At 42.2% G+C, this 15,767-nt stretch overlaps 1 long non-coding RNA gene across 1 annotated transcript in view; it reads left to right on the top strand.

Moving 5' to 3' along the window:
- The first annotated feature begins 959 nt into the window (after positions 1-959).
- Positions 960-15,767, top strand: part of LOC141277538 (uncharacterized) — a 56,927-nt gene continuing 42,119 nt past the window's right edge. The window contains exon 1 of the long non-coding RNA XR_012329104.1: positions 960-1,090. This is a non-coding gene — a long non-coding RNA (uncharacterized lncRNA). The remainder of the gene's footprint in view (positions 1,091-15,767) is intronic.

Genomic DNA, 15,767 nt, shown 5'->3' with positions numbered 1-15,767 from the left:
TATATATAGAAAGGATAAACAACAAGGTCTTACTGTAGAGCACGGGGAACTCCATTCAGCATCCTGTGATAAACCATCTTGGAAAAGAATATGAAAAAGAATGTATATATATGGATAACTGAATCACTTTGCTGTGCACCAGAAACTAACACAACATTGTAAATCAAGTATATTTCAGTAACATAAATCTTTAAAACTAATACTTTAAAAAATAGTCTTTATACTGGTCAACTCAGAGAAATGTAAGAGATGTCAAGTTTATTCTTTTATCCATATATCATATTCCACATATTTTCCCTCTGCTATTATCCTTCTTATTTTCTTTTGCCAGAAAAAGTTAATAGTTTTAGAATTCATTCCAGAGAAGCCTTTACTTAATCATCCACGTTAGCTGGACTAATTAGACCTTTTCCCGCTAGAAGCTCCCAGACCCCTTAGCAGGATTACCTTCAAGAGTTACTTGTGATGTGGCATTAGCATTCCACAGCTGTTGTGTAATTCTGCTGAACTCCCGAGACTTTGTAGCTACCATCCCTTTTATCTGACTTCCACTTTCCTTCAATAAAGAAACAGAAGTAGTATTTTCTTTGAGATGTCTAAACCTATCCAAATTGATAACATCTGAATGACACAGTTGTGAGATTAATAAAAACCCAGGGCTGTGTTATCCAAAGGCTGCCAGACATATTTATCTTCAGAGACCGTTATTCTACACAAAACTCCAGCAGTGACTCTCATAACTTCCAAGCATATGGGCTGGGTTCATTAATATGCTAAATTCTTAACATCATTCATAGATGCTCTTCTGATCAGAAGGTAAGAGGCATTATTAAATAGCACAGAAAGAGCCTTTCTTTTCCAAGGAGTCATTAAGCCAGCAGGTCTTTCTCTAATTTTTCTGTAGCATCCATTTTGTATATTAATGAAAACCATTATTTTAAAATATTTAACAGGTCACGAAGAGAATGATCAAAGAACTGAGATAATTTAGCCTGAAGAAAGAAAGCCTGAGGACTGATTGAACTTTTAAAAGATCATGCAGAGAACAGCCACTTCCAAATTCTTTAAAGATGCTGAAATTGGAAACCAGGTAAGATTTATGGTGAAAGTTGTACATTTTAGAAATATTTTAATAGAGTGTGCTGTGTTTCTTTTTTAAGGTGTGCTTGCGTGGTGGTCATTGTATCTTCCCGTTAGATGGCTCTAAAGCCTTCATCTCTTCAGTATTTTGTTCATTTGCACAGTCAGTCCAAAAACACTTTAAGCAGTGCCTTTTGTCACACTGCCAGTTTTAGCAAATAACAGTGCCATAAGGATCCCAGTTAAATTTGCTTTTCAGATACACAGTGCATTTTTCTTTTAACAGTAAGTATCAAGTTTTTATTTCATAAAAAGATACAGATTCAGGTTATTTGCAATTTGGGTTTCCCACAAACCGTGACGTGTTTTGATGTAAATTTTTTTGTTGTTTTTGTACTGTGTGAGAAAAATCATAGAAAAAAGAGCAAAAGTGTGTTTCTTTCCCAAATTAGAACATTTAAAAGTTTCTTATGTCAAGTATAGAAGAGCATACTTTTTTTTTTTCAGTAAATACAGTGGATAAACATTTTAACTTCACATCATAAAGTATGAAGGAAGAGAACCAGAGGGATAGAAAAAGAATTGGGGAGGTGGATTCAAATTTAAGAAATGTTGCTTGTATCGAGAGAGCATATGTTTAATATGAGTGTCCACACAGACGTAGAGAACAGACATGTGGTTGCCAAGGGGGAGGGGCTTGGGGGAGGGAGGGATTGAGAGTTTGGGGTTAGCAGATGCAAACTATTAATATTATATGTAGAATGGATAAACAACAAGGTCCTACTGTAGAGCACAGGGAACTATGTCCACTCTCCTGGGATAAACCCTAATGGAAAAGAATATTAAGAAAAGAAAGTCTTTATGTGTAAAACAGAGTCATTTTGCTGTACAGCGGAGATTGGCACAATATTGTAAATCAACTGTACTTCAATAAAAAATAACAATAATAAAAGAAAGAGTGTCCATGCAATATGGGGGAATTTTTTTTTCCCCTAAAAAAAACACATTATCTAAGATTCAAATGTAACTGGGCATCCTGTGTTGTATCTGGCAACTCTTGATTTATGTCTGCAGAATGCCATATCGCTGAACCATAATCCCCTGTTCGGTAATGTTCTGGTCTGCAAGAGTGGGTGCAGACACATTCTCATCAACGCAACCATGTTTTCAAGCAAATGATATGCAAAACCTGAGTATATTGAATAGACCGACATCCAGCACTGGTTTGCCGTATTGGACAGAGAAGTGTTTATCATGGTGCTGGACTCACCACCATTGAAGCTGCCTTCTCTCTCCTCCCAATATGGAAGGGTCTGAAGCCCCTCCTTACCAACCCTTGGGAACTTGTGTTTCTGTGTCTAGTGGTAGCAGGCATTGCCATTTTAAAAGACACTCATAAAAAAAAAGAAAGACTCATTGGGGATGGTTGGGCTAACTCAAAATACATTAAGAAAAGTTAACTCAATGCAGAACCCCCAGACGCTATTCTTCTGTAGGGTATGATTGTGAAGGTTGCCAGAAATATGGAGATAGAAAAGAAACAATATATATTTTCTGTGTGCATTAAATACCTTCTTGGATAAGGGAGCGTGAGATCTGCAGGGGAAAGAAATTCGATGCAACATTTATGAAGGGCCTGCAGCTGAATTATGCGAGAGGCTGTCACGGATAAAATGATGAATAAAAGTAGTCGCTGTTCCCTAGAATTCATTATCAGGTAGGGAGAACGACACGAGCATAAACAGCTCTATTATAAGGCATATTGAGATAAATGGTGTTCATTTTGCAGGCTTCAAAGACAACAGGTAGAACACATCTTGCGTAACTGCCGCTTGCAATTAAAAAGAAAAAAACCCAAATCATCTTCATTAGACATGAATAATCCTCTCAACATGGGTGATAAGGGAGCATTTCCTAATTCTTTCTATGTATAGAGTCCTTCAGACAGAGTAGGATAGTGAAGGAAACAAGGAAAGCGTGACTTCTCTCCTGGGAAGGAGGAAAAGAAACGATACAGTTCATGAAATAACAGCGTTTCAGCTTTGCTTTGAAGACACCGAGAATGTTGATGACCGAAGATGAGGAAAGATGTTCCAAGAAGGGGGAACATCATTGGCAATTATTTGCTGTTCATTGAGTTTGAAAATTAGGTAATCAGGAAGCTTAGCAGATGTGGTTTCTATGCCTTTACCACGTGAAATACAGATTATGTCGGGAGTAAACAGCCACAAAGGGGAGCGAAATTGACCAGTACAAGGTGAAGCCAGTGGCTGAGAGACAATGATGATGACTATTATTGTTATTATCATATTTGGGGGGCAAATATCAAGGACCTCCACTCTTACCACAATAAAGGCAGAATGTTCTGCCTCATTTTTAATATATCTGATTTATGGTGCATATTTAATCTGAGATCCCAGGGATATGATGACAGGTGCCTACAGTATCTGAACAATATCTTTCTTTTTTTAAATTGGAGTGTTGTTGCTTTACAGTGTTGTGTTAGTTTCTGCTGTACCAAGAAGTGAATGAGCTATACGTATACATGTATCCCCTCTAATCTTTGAAACTAGGTGTCCTACAGGCTATGTTCACCTGGTATGGAGAGCCGAACATAAATTGTTATCAAGCTTCAGAAACATTCACACCCCTCTTTCATTTGAACATGCCCGCCTGGGAAAAAAGTGGTTTTTAACTGATTTTTGAAATTATTTTTCGTATTTAATGGAAGATGGATGTTAACCTTTCCACTCGTGTTTAGACAGGTGGAATGTGAGGGTTGGAATGTTGCCAACCAAAGGTCATACAGTTATTGGTATATATTGGAATATTAGTATATGCTTTTTGATTTCAGACACGCGCATACACATTATAGACAGGGACAGATAACTTATATCTGTGTGTATGTCTGTATATATAGATAGAGAAACACGCATGCATATACTATATGTCTTTGAGAAGTAAACATATGTACATACATATACTCATAGATGTATATTTGTGTCTATATATACTTGCTGTATATTTGAATAAATGGAAGAATTATATAAAATACCTATTTTTTGTGGAAGTAAGAATAATACAGGGGGTGCTTCCCTAGTGGCGCAGCGGTTGAGAGTCCGCCTGCCGATGCAGGGGACACGGGTTCGTGCCCCGGTCCGGGAAGATCCCACATGCCGCGGAGCGGCTGGGCCCGTGAGCCATGGCCGCTGAGCCTGCGCGTCCGGAGCCTGTGCTCCGCAACGGGAGAGGCCACAGCGGTGAGAGGCCCGCGTACCGCAAAAAAAAAAAAAAAAAAAAAAGAACAATACAGGGAATTTATCTGCTTTCCCCGTAGAAAAACAAGGAAATAACTAGCTGCAAAAGGGCATCTCTAGCGGCAAGGAACTCTGCTCGGTATTCTATAATAACCTAAATGGGAAAAGAATTTGAAAAAGAATAGATACATGTCTACATATAACTGAATCACAGTGCTGTGCACCTGAAACTAACACAACACTGTTAACTCTGTTCCAATATAAAATTTTTAAAAAATTGTTTAAAAAAGCATCTCATGTCCTTGTAAAGATATGCAAGTAAATTCTTTAATTTTTTAAAAAATATTTTGCCTAAGACAGTGTTCAACGTTAGCCAAACAAAAGGAAGACAAAGCTGCATAGCCTGCAAAGACTGGGGAGGATAACTGAGACGAATTCATGTATTTTTAGTGAAACTACACCATGCCCCGTTCCCCTAAATGCTAGTCATAATGCGTGTCACATTTTACAAGCCCGAAAACCTCACTTACGTTTTGGAGACACAATTACTTTTGGACAAAGAGCGTTGCTGAATACAGAATGTTCTTTTCTTTCTGCCGAGCAGAATATAAAGTGATCGCACGCTCTCCAGCCCTGCTGCGTCCGATGTAGTCCATTAACAAAGGACCCCTTTGCGATGCATTATATCCTCCTGCTTCTTAAGCGTTCCTGCCGGAAAGATTTGGGCTGAGATAGCCAGGCTCTAGTTTGCACCTGACAACTTCACATTTCACATGGGTTTTTATGGAATTTGAGGGAATTAATCAATCCTTAAAAACTCAGCCGAAAGCATTCCATCAGAAAAATTGCTAATATCACTCCCCCTTCCCGTTCACGCATCTTACTTTAAAGCACTTTTAAAGAGCATTAGTTGAAACATAAGGGAAAGACATAATGGGAAATGTCATGAGATAGCCCTAGAAAATACCTCCAGACCAAGATGCACATTATGAATGACAGGATAGTAAACATAAACTACCAAGGATGAAAACAGCAAAAATTTTAGAATCAGTCGTCACTGCTAAAATTCACTGAATGTGGAATATATGACAGAGAGATTGACGAACAGCTTAAGGTGACTTTTACATGGGTTTCCTGATTAGTAGGCAAAACAGTATTTATCAAAGTATAATTTTGAAAGTCGATTAAATGGAGTATGTTCCTAACAGTTAGGCAGTGAATTTCTGCTGGGACTGTGTGTTATTGCTTTCATGAGTATGTACCGTAACTGTGGAATTACTCCAGACTCAAGGTCTTGAAATCACGCCAGGGAGCATTAAAGAACCATAGAGTTAAAAATCTTTAGGCCAAAGATTTATTCAAACATTCTGAATATTGATTTTCTTGGTCACTTTCAATGGCTCTTTTTTTTTTTTTTTTTTTTGCGGTACGAGGGCCTCTCACTGTTGTGGCCTCTCCCGTGGCGGAGCACAGGCTCCGGACGTGTGCAGGCTCAGCGGCCATGGCTCACGGGCCCAGCCACTCCGCGGCATGTGGGATCTTCCCGGACCGGGGCACGAACCCGTGTCCCCTGCATCGGGAGGCGGACTCTCGACCACTGCGCCACCAGGGAAGCCCAGTGGCACTTTTTTTAAACATGATAAATGCATGTATTATATGTGTGTATTAAATATATTATAAATACATAGATATGTGCGTACATCCATACAGTGTTATATGAACTCAGTAGTCTGAATTCAACAGTTATACACACACAGGCACACACAGGGTGAGATATATATCAATATATAGGAAATACTTATCTAATCAGATGCCCTCCATCGTTCTGCAGATCTAAATAATTAAATCTTGACTAGTACAGATTTGATACGGCAAATCTGAAACACTCTCCTGCATTTTCCAGTATCTTTTCAAGTTGTGTCCTTGGTGTTCTTGATAAAACTTTGCCAGATAGTATTAGTTATCATAGAAACCCCGAAGCTGTGTGGGTCTCAGGCCAGGTTCTAGGGTCTTGTGTTTGTTTCTGTTTTTGTTTGTTTTGCTTTGAGGCATTCTCAACCCTCCTTTGAGGCGTCTGTGAGGTAGACCAGATACTTCCCTGAGCTCTAGGCATCAATCCTACTGTGTCGTTCTGAGGCTCTACAGCTGGCAGAGGAATGGTCCCACGTGGCCAGTCCAGTATTTCTTTCAAGGGATGGCTTGACATTGGGTTCCTCTGTTTGAGAAAAACGGTGAAGCTAGAAAATTGTTCATCAGTTAAATCTTTGTACATAAAGTATGTTCAGCGTATTCCGTGGTCAATGAAGAGCCCTCACCAAGAGGTTCTTTTTTTTTTTTTTAACATCTTTATTGGGGTATAATTGCTTTACAATGGTGTGTTAGTTTCTGCTTTATAACAAAGTGAATCAGTCATACATAAACATATGTTCCCATATGTCTTCCCTCTTGCGAACCAATAGGTTCTTGAAATGGTTGCAGGTAATAGGCTATGAAGGTTAAGGGAATTTGGGGTGGCTTATTTATTATTTTTTTAATTTAATTTTTTTTTTGTCGAGGTACAGTTGATTTCCAATGCTGTGTCAGTCTCTGCTGTACAGCAAAGTGACTCAGTTACACGCCTATAGACATTCTTTTTTTTATATATTCTTTTCCACAATGGTTTATTACAGGATACTGAATGTAGTTCCCTGTGCTCTACCATAGGACCTTGTTGTGTATCCATCCTATATATAATAGTTTGCATCTGCTAACCCCAGCCTCCCACTCCTTCCCTCCCCCATCCCCCTTGGCAACCACAGTTTCGTTCTGTCTGTGAGTCTGTTTGTGTTTTGCAGATCAGTTCATTTGTGTCATATTTTAGATTCCACATGTAAGTGGGGTCATATGGTACTTGTCTCTCTTGGGGGGTTTACTTTTATTTGAACTGATACTTGGATGCTGTGTTGATAGTCCCTTAAATTATTCATCGCAGTGCAGTATTTAGAGGAGACAGTGATTGGCAATCCACACGACAGCTACAAGAAACCACTTTAATAGGCTCAAGGAATACCAGGGTTGAGCAACGTGGTGCTTGTTTCTTACTGTGCCATCGACTCTGCAAGAAAGAAAGCAAGCCATCTGGGGTCTACTGACTGAGAAAGAGAGTTGGCTACAGGGTTTGCATAGGCGGTTGGTAAAATAACCTCCTCACTTACTTCCCTGGGGATGTGAATGTGAGGTGGTGACTTAACCAGAGAAGGAACAGAAAAAATCCAGAGATGTTTCCAGTGACTAATGAGATTTTTTTTTTTAAATATTGCAGTGGAAAACTGTTTCGGCCCATTCTTTGTGGCCATTCCTTTTTTTTTTTTTTTAGTATTTATTTATTTATTTGTATTTTTTAAATTTTCGGCTGCGTCTTAATTGCGGCACACGGGATCTTCGTTGTGGTGCGCGGGCTTTTCTCTAGTTGTGGCGTGTGGGTTTTCTCTCTCTAGTTGCGGCCCTCGGCGTCCAGAGCGCGTGGGCTCTGTAGTTTGTGGCACGCGGGCTTCTCTCTAGTTGACGTGCGCGGGCTTAGTTGCCCCGCGGCATGTGGGATCTGAGTTCCCCGACCAGGGATCAAACCGCGCGTCCCCTGCATTGGAAGGTGGATTCTTTACCACTGGACCACCAGGGAAGTCCTGACTCATGAGATTTTGATCATTCTCAAGTGGCAGGGATGCTTGTGGGTTTGGCTGTTGCTGTTTGGGGTTCATCTGTGGAAAAAGTACGTAAGGAAGTGAGAAGCCCAAGGAAGGTTCCAAGGAAGATGCTGCCAACTGGTTTATTCGTCAATGAACCCAAGCCCTTCCTAGATGACTTCCTTCTTCTATAGAGTCAGGACATCCTGAACCCCCCGAGGATAAGTTTCTCCATGTGTCCCGTATGCCAACCAGCAGAAGCACATACATGGGATTTGGAAGGTGAACTTGAGCAAAGAAGAGACGCAAGAGGGTTAAGGGACCTTTAGACCTTGGGTTGAGGTGTTTGTTCCTTCTTGAGACCTGAGGCAACAGTCCTTCCTTGTATTCAAAAGTACGTTAATGAGAGTGACCCTAAGGGATGGGTATGCACTTCCTCTGGCTTAATCCTTTTGATGTAAACTTATTACTTGCTTCCTCTACCTTCTTAGATATTCAGAAAGATACTTATTACCATGGGAGAATCATTTTCTTTTTAAGTTAATCATGGGATAAAGCAGAACATGGATCTGTCCATTTCCAGCAGCTTCTCCAATACGTTGTATTGGAGCGTAACTCTGATGTTATTGGATCTGTAAAGATGTATCAACAGATCTGTTGCAGGAAGGGGGATCCCTTCCAGGGCCCGAGAGCAGGCTCTTGTCTAACACTAGGAAATGAATCGTCCGAGGAGAGACACACGTGCTGGCAAAGCAAGAGACTCTATTGGGACAGGGCTCCTGGGTGGAGAGCCGGAGGGTGAGGGGACCCAGGAGAACTGCTCTGCCACGTGGCTCGCGGTCTCCGGTTTTATGGTGATGGGGTTAGTTTCCTGGTTGTCTCTGGCCAATCCTTCTGACTCAGGGTCCTTCCTGATGGTGCGCGCGTCGGTCAGCCAAGGTGGATTCCCCGAGAAGGATTCCGGGAGGTTGGTAGGACCTGTGGACTCCTCTCTCCTTTTGCCCTTTCCCGAATTCTTCCGGTTGGTGGTAGCTTGTCAATTCCGTGTTCCTTACCAGGACCTCCTGTTCTAAGAGAACTCATGCCAGTCGTTGCTATGGTGCCTGGCCAGGGTGGGCAGTTTTCGCTCAGTGCTGGAAACAGGGGGACCATGGTGAATAAAACTACAAGGAAAGTGCACAGGGAGAAAACTGCTTGAAGCCGAAGTGTTTCCGCTGAGACTCGCTGCTTAGTATGAAAGCCTGCATTGAAAAGCAAAGCATCAAAAGTGTGCAAATACGCCGCAGTCCAAGGCAGTATTGAAAGATAAAAGGTTAGCCTCAGACACCCAGCCTGTGTGCAGTAGAAAAGATAAACAAAACAAGCTTCCACACAAAAAGCAAAGTGCCCTGCGGCTTTTTGTAAGGAAGAGAGATAAGCCCTTCTTCCCTTCTATATAGATAGCAAATGCCAGGAGCTTGTTTATAAGGACGGGAACAGGCAAGTCAAATAAACAATCCCTGGAACTTATTTACAAAACAAAGAGACAGACTTAGAGAACCAACTTCTGGTTACCTGGGGTTGGGGGGGGAGGGGGCAGGGATAGATTGCGAGTTTGGGAGTGACTTGTACACACTGCTCTATTAAACATGGAGAACCCACAAGGACCTCCTGTAGAGCACAGGGAACTCTGCTCACTATTCTGTAATAACCTAAACGGGAAAGCATTTGAAAAAGAACAGATACATGTCTGTGTGTAGTCACATGTATCCCTCTGCTGTACACCTGAAACTAACACAACAGGGTTCATCAGCGATACTCCAATTTGAAATAAAAAAATCCCTTTTAGAAAAATGTGCAGAATGGAAATGGGAGGAGGAGAGATAGTGGGAGAAGGAAAAAGAGAGCTACAGCCCCTGATGGACTCACCCCTTCACAGAGAAGGGAAGCCTTTTCTAAAGGAGCTAGTCCACTAGAACGTACTTAGAGAGATGTGAACACGTTGTAAGGGTCCGGCTCAGTGACTCCTGCTGAAATCCAGGGCTAATCTCTCCAGGAAGAGCCGCCCACCGGGCATGCTTGGGGGCTTGTGGTGAACTGGAGGACGTGGCCCCCCACCCCCACCCCAGGAGAGGACCCACTGATGAGACGGGATTTCCTCAGTCTATAGCCAGGCGCTAGGCCTGCTGCGGTTCCCTGGGGGCCCAAGCCCCAGTGTGTGCGGTAGAATCCTAGCACCGAGCTGAGCCTGCGGTTCAGGAAGCTGGTGCCCGTTGAATACCTACAGCCCAGGCAGTGCGTCTGTGACATAACGTTCATAGTTTATGGCCAGACAAGAAACATTGAAACATGAAACCAATTCTTCTGCCCTTTGGTCTCCTCCCGCGTCTACTCCACATTGTATGTCTGCGTTAGGCATGGACCCAGTCTGCCCTGTCAGCAGGAACATCTGCTGAACCATAAAGAACAACATTCTCCCAGCAGCAGCCAGACGACTCCTGAAAAGATGAGGCTCCTTCCTGATCTCGTAAGGGGCCACGATGATGCGCAGATCTGGACGGTGAAAACTGTCAGTAATATGTCATTGAACGTACATCCCTGTTTCTCAAAACACTTGTATAACTCTGGACTTCTAATGGGCAGAACCGTTCTCAGAGCTTTCTGAGATTCTCTTCCCAGATTATCGTCCTCAAACTTGACTCAGGTAAACATTTCCACTTCTTTCCTAGATGGACGGTTGATTAATTTTTGTTGACCTGTCCAAGCCTAGTCCTGGTACCAACTTCAAGCCCACACTCGTAGTCACCGACGAGTGTGCAGATTAGACGTGGGTCTTCCCTTCTTGGCTGTTTGCAGGATGTTCCTGGCACTGGTGATTGACACTCAAGGGAGCCAGGGAGAGAATAACCAAGGGTAGATGCTGTGAGATAAACTGTTGACATGATAACCCTCAGAGATAACCAGGGATGGCAGGGCAAACATGAGTATCACCCTTAAACTGAGGCTAGAAGGGCGTCTGTCCTGAGCCCAGGTTTCGAGGACACAGTTCTGATCCGTCTCCAGCCACGTGCCTCCGTGCAAGGAGTCCAAGAGATAAAGAACCTGCACCCACTGTAGACCCCACACCGGGTGTCTAGGACCCTCGAAATCTCTGCCCAAGTAGCTTTGCCTGCATCCACTTGCAGGGTCTTTGTGTCTTGTTCCCTGAGCTATAGCCTCAAGGACAGTGCCAGTCCTGTGGGTGGTCACGTGATCCGTCACTGGGTGGAGTATGGATGGATGTGTGTGTGTGTTTTTTTTAATTGATTTTATTTTTGGCTGTGTAGTGTCTTTGTTGCTGCACACGGGCTTTTCTCTAGTTGCGGCGAGCGGGGGCTACTCTTCGTTGTGGCACTCGGGCTCAGTAGTTGTGGCGCATGGGCTCTAGGGTGCGTGGGCTTCAGGAGTTGTGGCTCATGGGTTCTAGAGCACAGGCTCAGTAGTTTTGGCGCACAGGCTTAGTTGAGACTGTGATTAAAAATCTTCCAACAAACAAAAGCCCAGGACCAGATGGCTTCACAGGCGAATTCTATCAAACATTTAGAGAACAGCTAACACCTATCCTTCTCAAACTCTTCCAAAATATAGCAGAGGGAGGAACACTCCCAAACTCATTCTACGAGGCCACCATCACCCTGATACCAAAACCAGACAAAGATGCCACATAAAAACTATAGTCCCAAATCACTGATGAACACAGATGCAAAAATCCTCTTCAAAATACTAGCAAACAGAATCCAACAGCACATGAAATGGATCATACACCATGATCAAGTGGGGTTTATCCCAGGGATGCAAGGATTCTTCAATATACGCAAATCAATCAATGTGATACACCATATTAACAAATTGAAGGAGAAAAACCATATGATCATCTCAATAAATGCAGAAAAGGCTTTCGACACCCATTTATGATAAAAAACTTTCCAGGGCTTCCCTGGTGGCGCAGTATATCCCTGAGAAAGCCATGATTCAAAAAGAGTCATGTACCACAATGTTCATTGCAGCTCTATTCACAATAGCCAGGACATGGAAGCAACCTAAGTGTCCATCGGCAGATGAATGGATAAAGAAGGTGTGCTACATGTATACAATGGAATATTACTCGGCCATAAAAAGAAACGAAATTGAGTTATTTGTAGTGAGGTGGATGGACCTAGAGTCTGTCATACAGAGTGAAGTAAGCCAGAAAGAGAAACAAATACCGTATGCTAACACATATATATGGAATCTTAAAAAAGGTTCTGAAGAACCAAGGGGCAGGACGGGAATAAAGACGCAGATGTAGAGAATGGACTTGAGGACACGGGGAGGGGGAAGGGTAAGCTGGGACGAAGTGAGAGAGTGGCATGGACATCGATGCACTGCCCAAATGTAAAATAGATAGCTAGTGGGAAGCAGCCGCATAGCACAGGGAGATCAGCTCGGTGCTTTGTGACCACCTAGAGGGGTGGGATAGGGAGGGTGGGAGGGAGACGCAAGAGGGAGGAGATATGGGAACATATGTATACGTATAGCCGATTCACTTTGTTATACAGCAGAAACTAACACACCATTGTAAAGCAATTATACTCCAATAAAGATGTTAACAGAAAAAAAAAAGAAAGAAAGAAACCAGACTTGCAAGGTTACCTACTCTCTAAACCTATGGATGTGACATCCTGAGAAGGTCAGAGTAGAGGTAGGATGCTCAGATCGGTGGTTTCCAGGACTGCGGGTGAGGGGCAGGTCTGACTACGAAGGGTAGAGGTGGAAATTTCTGGGGGTGGGGGTGGGGTATGAAAATATTCTCTATGTTGGTTGTGGAGGTGATTCCTTGAGTCTATGCATTTGTCAGTTGTCACAGAACTGTGCACACAAAAGGATATATTTTGCAGTACGGGCAGTGTATTTGTTTTAAAAAATCTGAAAAATACTTTCTGTGAAACGTTTTCCTTTTGATGAATGAAACAGAAGATTAGTGAAGAAGTGACCCGTCAGGGAAATCTAATTTTGAACATGTCACACCTGGAAGTTTGTAGATTTTTGTAGAAGTGTTCCACCAGGATGGCGCGCCCAGAGCTGCTGATGGGAAACCTTAAAGGGCCTCAGCAGTGCTTTTTGGTGTGTGTGGGGGGTGAAGGTGGAGGGGATGGCTCAGGGGAAATTTAGCCTGACTTCACGGAGGCGAGTCAGGAGAGCCTTCTAATATTTCCAGGAAAAACGTGGAATCCAAGTCTAATGGAAGAGGCATTTTCTCTGAGTTTCTGTCAACACACTCTTAAATGCTAACGTTTTATACTGTAGAAGCCACAGGATTAAACGGGGTGTCTTATGCAGAAAATTATGGGTGAAATATTCTATTTGCAAGGAGATAGACTTGAAGTGTTCTTGCTGAGGTGGAAATTTCTGAATTGAAATGTCAGTATACCTGGGTGTTTCTATCAAAAATCTTCCTGGTTTTTAACCTCTGATAAACATGTATAAATTAAAAATGGGATGGAGGGCTTCCCTGGTGGCGCAGTGGTTGAGAGTCCGCCTGCCGATGCAGGGGACGCGGGTTCGTGCCCCGGTCCGGGAAGATCCCACATGCCGCGGAGCGGCTGGGCCTGTGAGGCATGGCCGCTGAGCCTGTGCGTCCGGAGCCTGTGCTCCGCAACAGGAGGGGCCACAACAGTGAGAGGCCCGCGTACCACAAAAAAAAAAAAAAAAAAAAATGCAGACTTCTGGTGTAAACTGATAATCGACACAGCAAAAGGGGAAGAGGGCAATTCACGGTTCAGAAGTACTGGGGAATCCGTGTGTATGACTAAGCTATGGGTGCATAGGGAGTTATCCCCAAAGCAAGAAGGAATGAAGTCTTCTTATTATCCTCTGGCCATCAAGTGGTTAAACGTGATAATGGAAAATACTGCATTTTCCTCTTTACCTTTTCCGTCTTGAAGGAGAAGTAGAGAGAGCCAGGCATTCAACAAGCTCTCATGATTTGTTCTTTGTCTCCATCTTAGCCACGCATCATGCCAAGAAAAAGACCTTAACATATTCATAATCACCTTCCAAAAAAAATTAAGTAAGTGTCACCAATTATCATGCAACACAATTAAATATTTTCAACAGGGGGAAAAAAATAGAAGCCCAAACCTCCTCTGCTTGGGAAATGGATAGCACGCTTCTAAATCGTTTTCCGGTTAACAATTAAAACTGTAATTATAATTCCAGTCGATGAGATGTAAGCCATAAAGACAGTGCATATCAAAACCTCTATGATGTAGTAAACGTAGGATTCCAGGAGCTAGCCACAGCTTAAACCATTCATTAGGAATCAAGAAGGAATGAAATCCAAGGGATTATGCCTTGCACTTGGGGAAGTAGGAACAGGTAAGACAGACTAAGTCAAATAAAATAGCGGGAGGGATTCTTACAAATAATAGAAGAACGTGAACACAAGGCTCTTCATATCTTTGGCCAAAGGATTTAATTTCTCCCCCAAACCGAGACTAATTCCTCAAAAGTCGAGACGCTGATAGAATTGTACTTTCATTCTGCCACAGTCACTTATACACATGAGTGAGGGTGACAGTTTTCCTGTTGATATAGATGGAAATCAGGAGCAAGTTGAATCCGGGCTAAAGGCTTCAGGTCTGGAGTAGGTTTTCTGTGTTTGCATCCCAGCTGCTTCTCTAGTCATCCCTGTGGACACTCTTTGACCTCTGTATTCTCATAACAAATGAGCATACTAATTGTACCAACTCACAAGCTTATAATTAATGGAGGCATGTCTAGAATACGTAGAGTGGCTGATGCATAGCAAGTCAACCAAGGTGAAATTTTATTAAATCGTGATTTTAAAAAATCATATTATTTAATGCTGGTACTCTTTTACCATTTGGAAAGACGTCCTCGGGGTATTAGGTGTCCAGAGGAAGATGATTTCCATTCAAGGCTGAAAATCCTCACAGCTGAATGGCACGGGATGAGTCAACTATAGTGGAGGGGAGAAATGGAAAATATACAGCCTGGAGAAGAGAGCTGAGCGTGATTTAAAGAGAAGTAAAGAGGCATTGGTGAAGGCGGTCCTATATTTTTACTGCGGGAATGAATAGAAGAAACAGATTTAACATACCGTCTGCCAAGGGCTATATAATCTCCGATTCAGGTGTCAAGAAGAAGTGCATTTTCCTTCCCCCGTTGTGTCTAACAATGCTGCAAATACACATCTCCAGCCTGAAGTTTGCTTTAAGGTATAAAGTAAATGATCTATTTTTGAATTTTGTTTCCAATGGAATCACATGGACATAGTATTTCAGGAAATAAGTTCCATAAATAAGCCATGTAAAGTTTCATAGTCAACAAAACTCTGCAGTCAATATTTGACCATTGTGCCGATCTACTTCCAAAAAGGATTTGCAGTCACCAAAATAAAAAAAAAAAGAAAAATGGATCAAGATCATTACACGTGCATAGCAGAATGAAATAATATCTAATAGTTAAATAACTGTAAGTAATATGTATTTTGGTCATTTTGGCTCATTTCTGTTTTTTTACAGAAAAGATGTTGAGGGATAAATTGGGAAATTGGGATTGACATATACACACTACTATATATAAAACAGATAACTAATAAGCACCTACTGTATAGCACAGGGAACTCTACTCAATACTCTGTAATGACCTATATGGAGATAGAATCTAAAAAAGAGTGGATATAGGTATATGTATGACTGATTCACTTTGCTGTACACCTGAAACTAACACAACATTGTAAGTCAAC

Source organism: Tursiops truncatus, chromosome X (genome assembly GCF_011762595.2).
Source record: "Tursiops truncatus isolate mTurTru1 chromosome X, mTurTru1.mat.Y, whole genome shotgun sequence".
Taxonomy (NCBI): Eukaryota; Metazoa; Chordata; class Mammalia; order Artiodactyla; family Delphinidae; genus Tursiops; species Tursiops truncatus.
The sequence above is the reverse complement of the archived record's forward strand: the minus strand, read 5'-3'. Positions and strand labels throughout refer to the sequence as shown.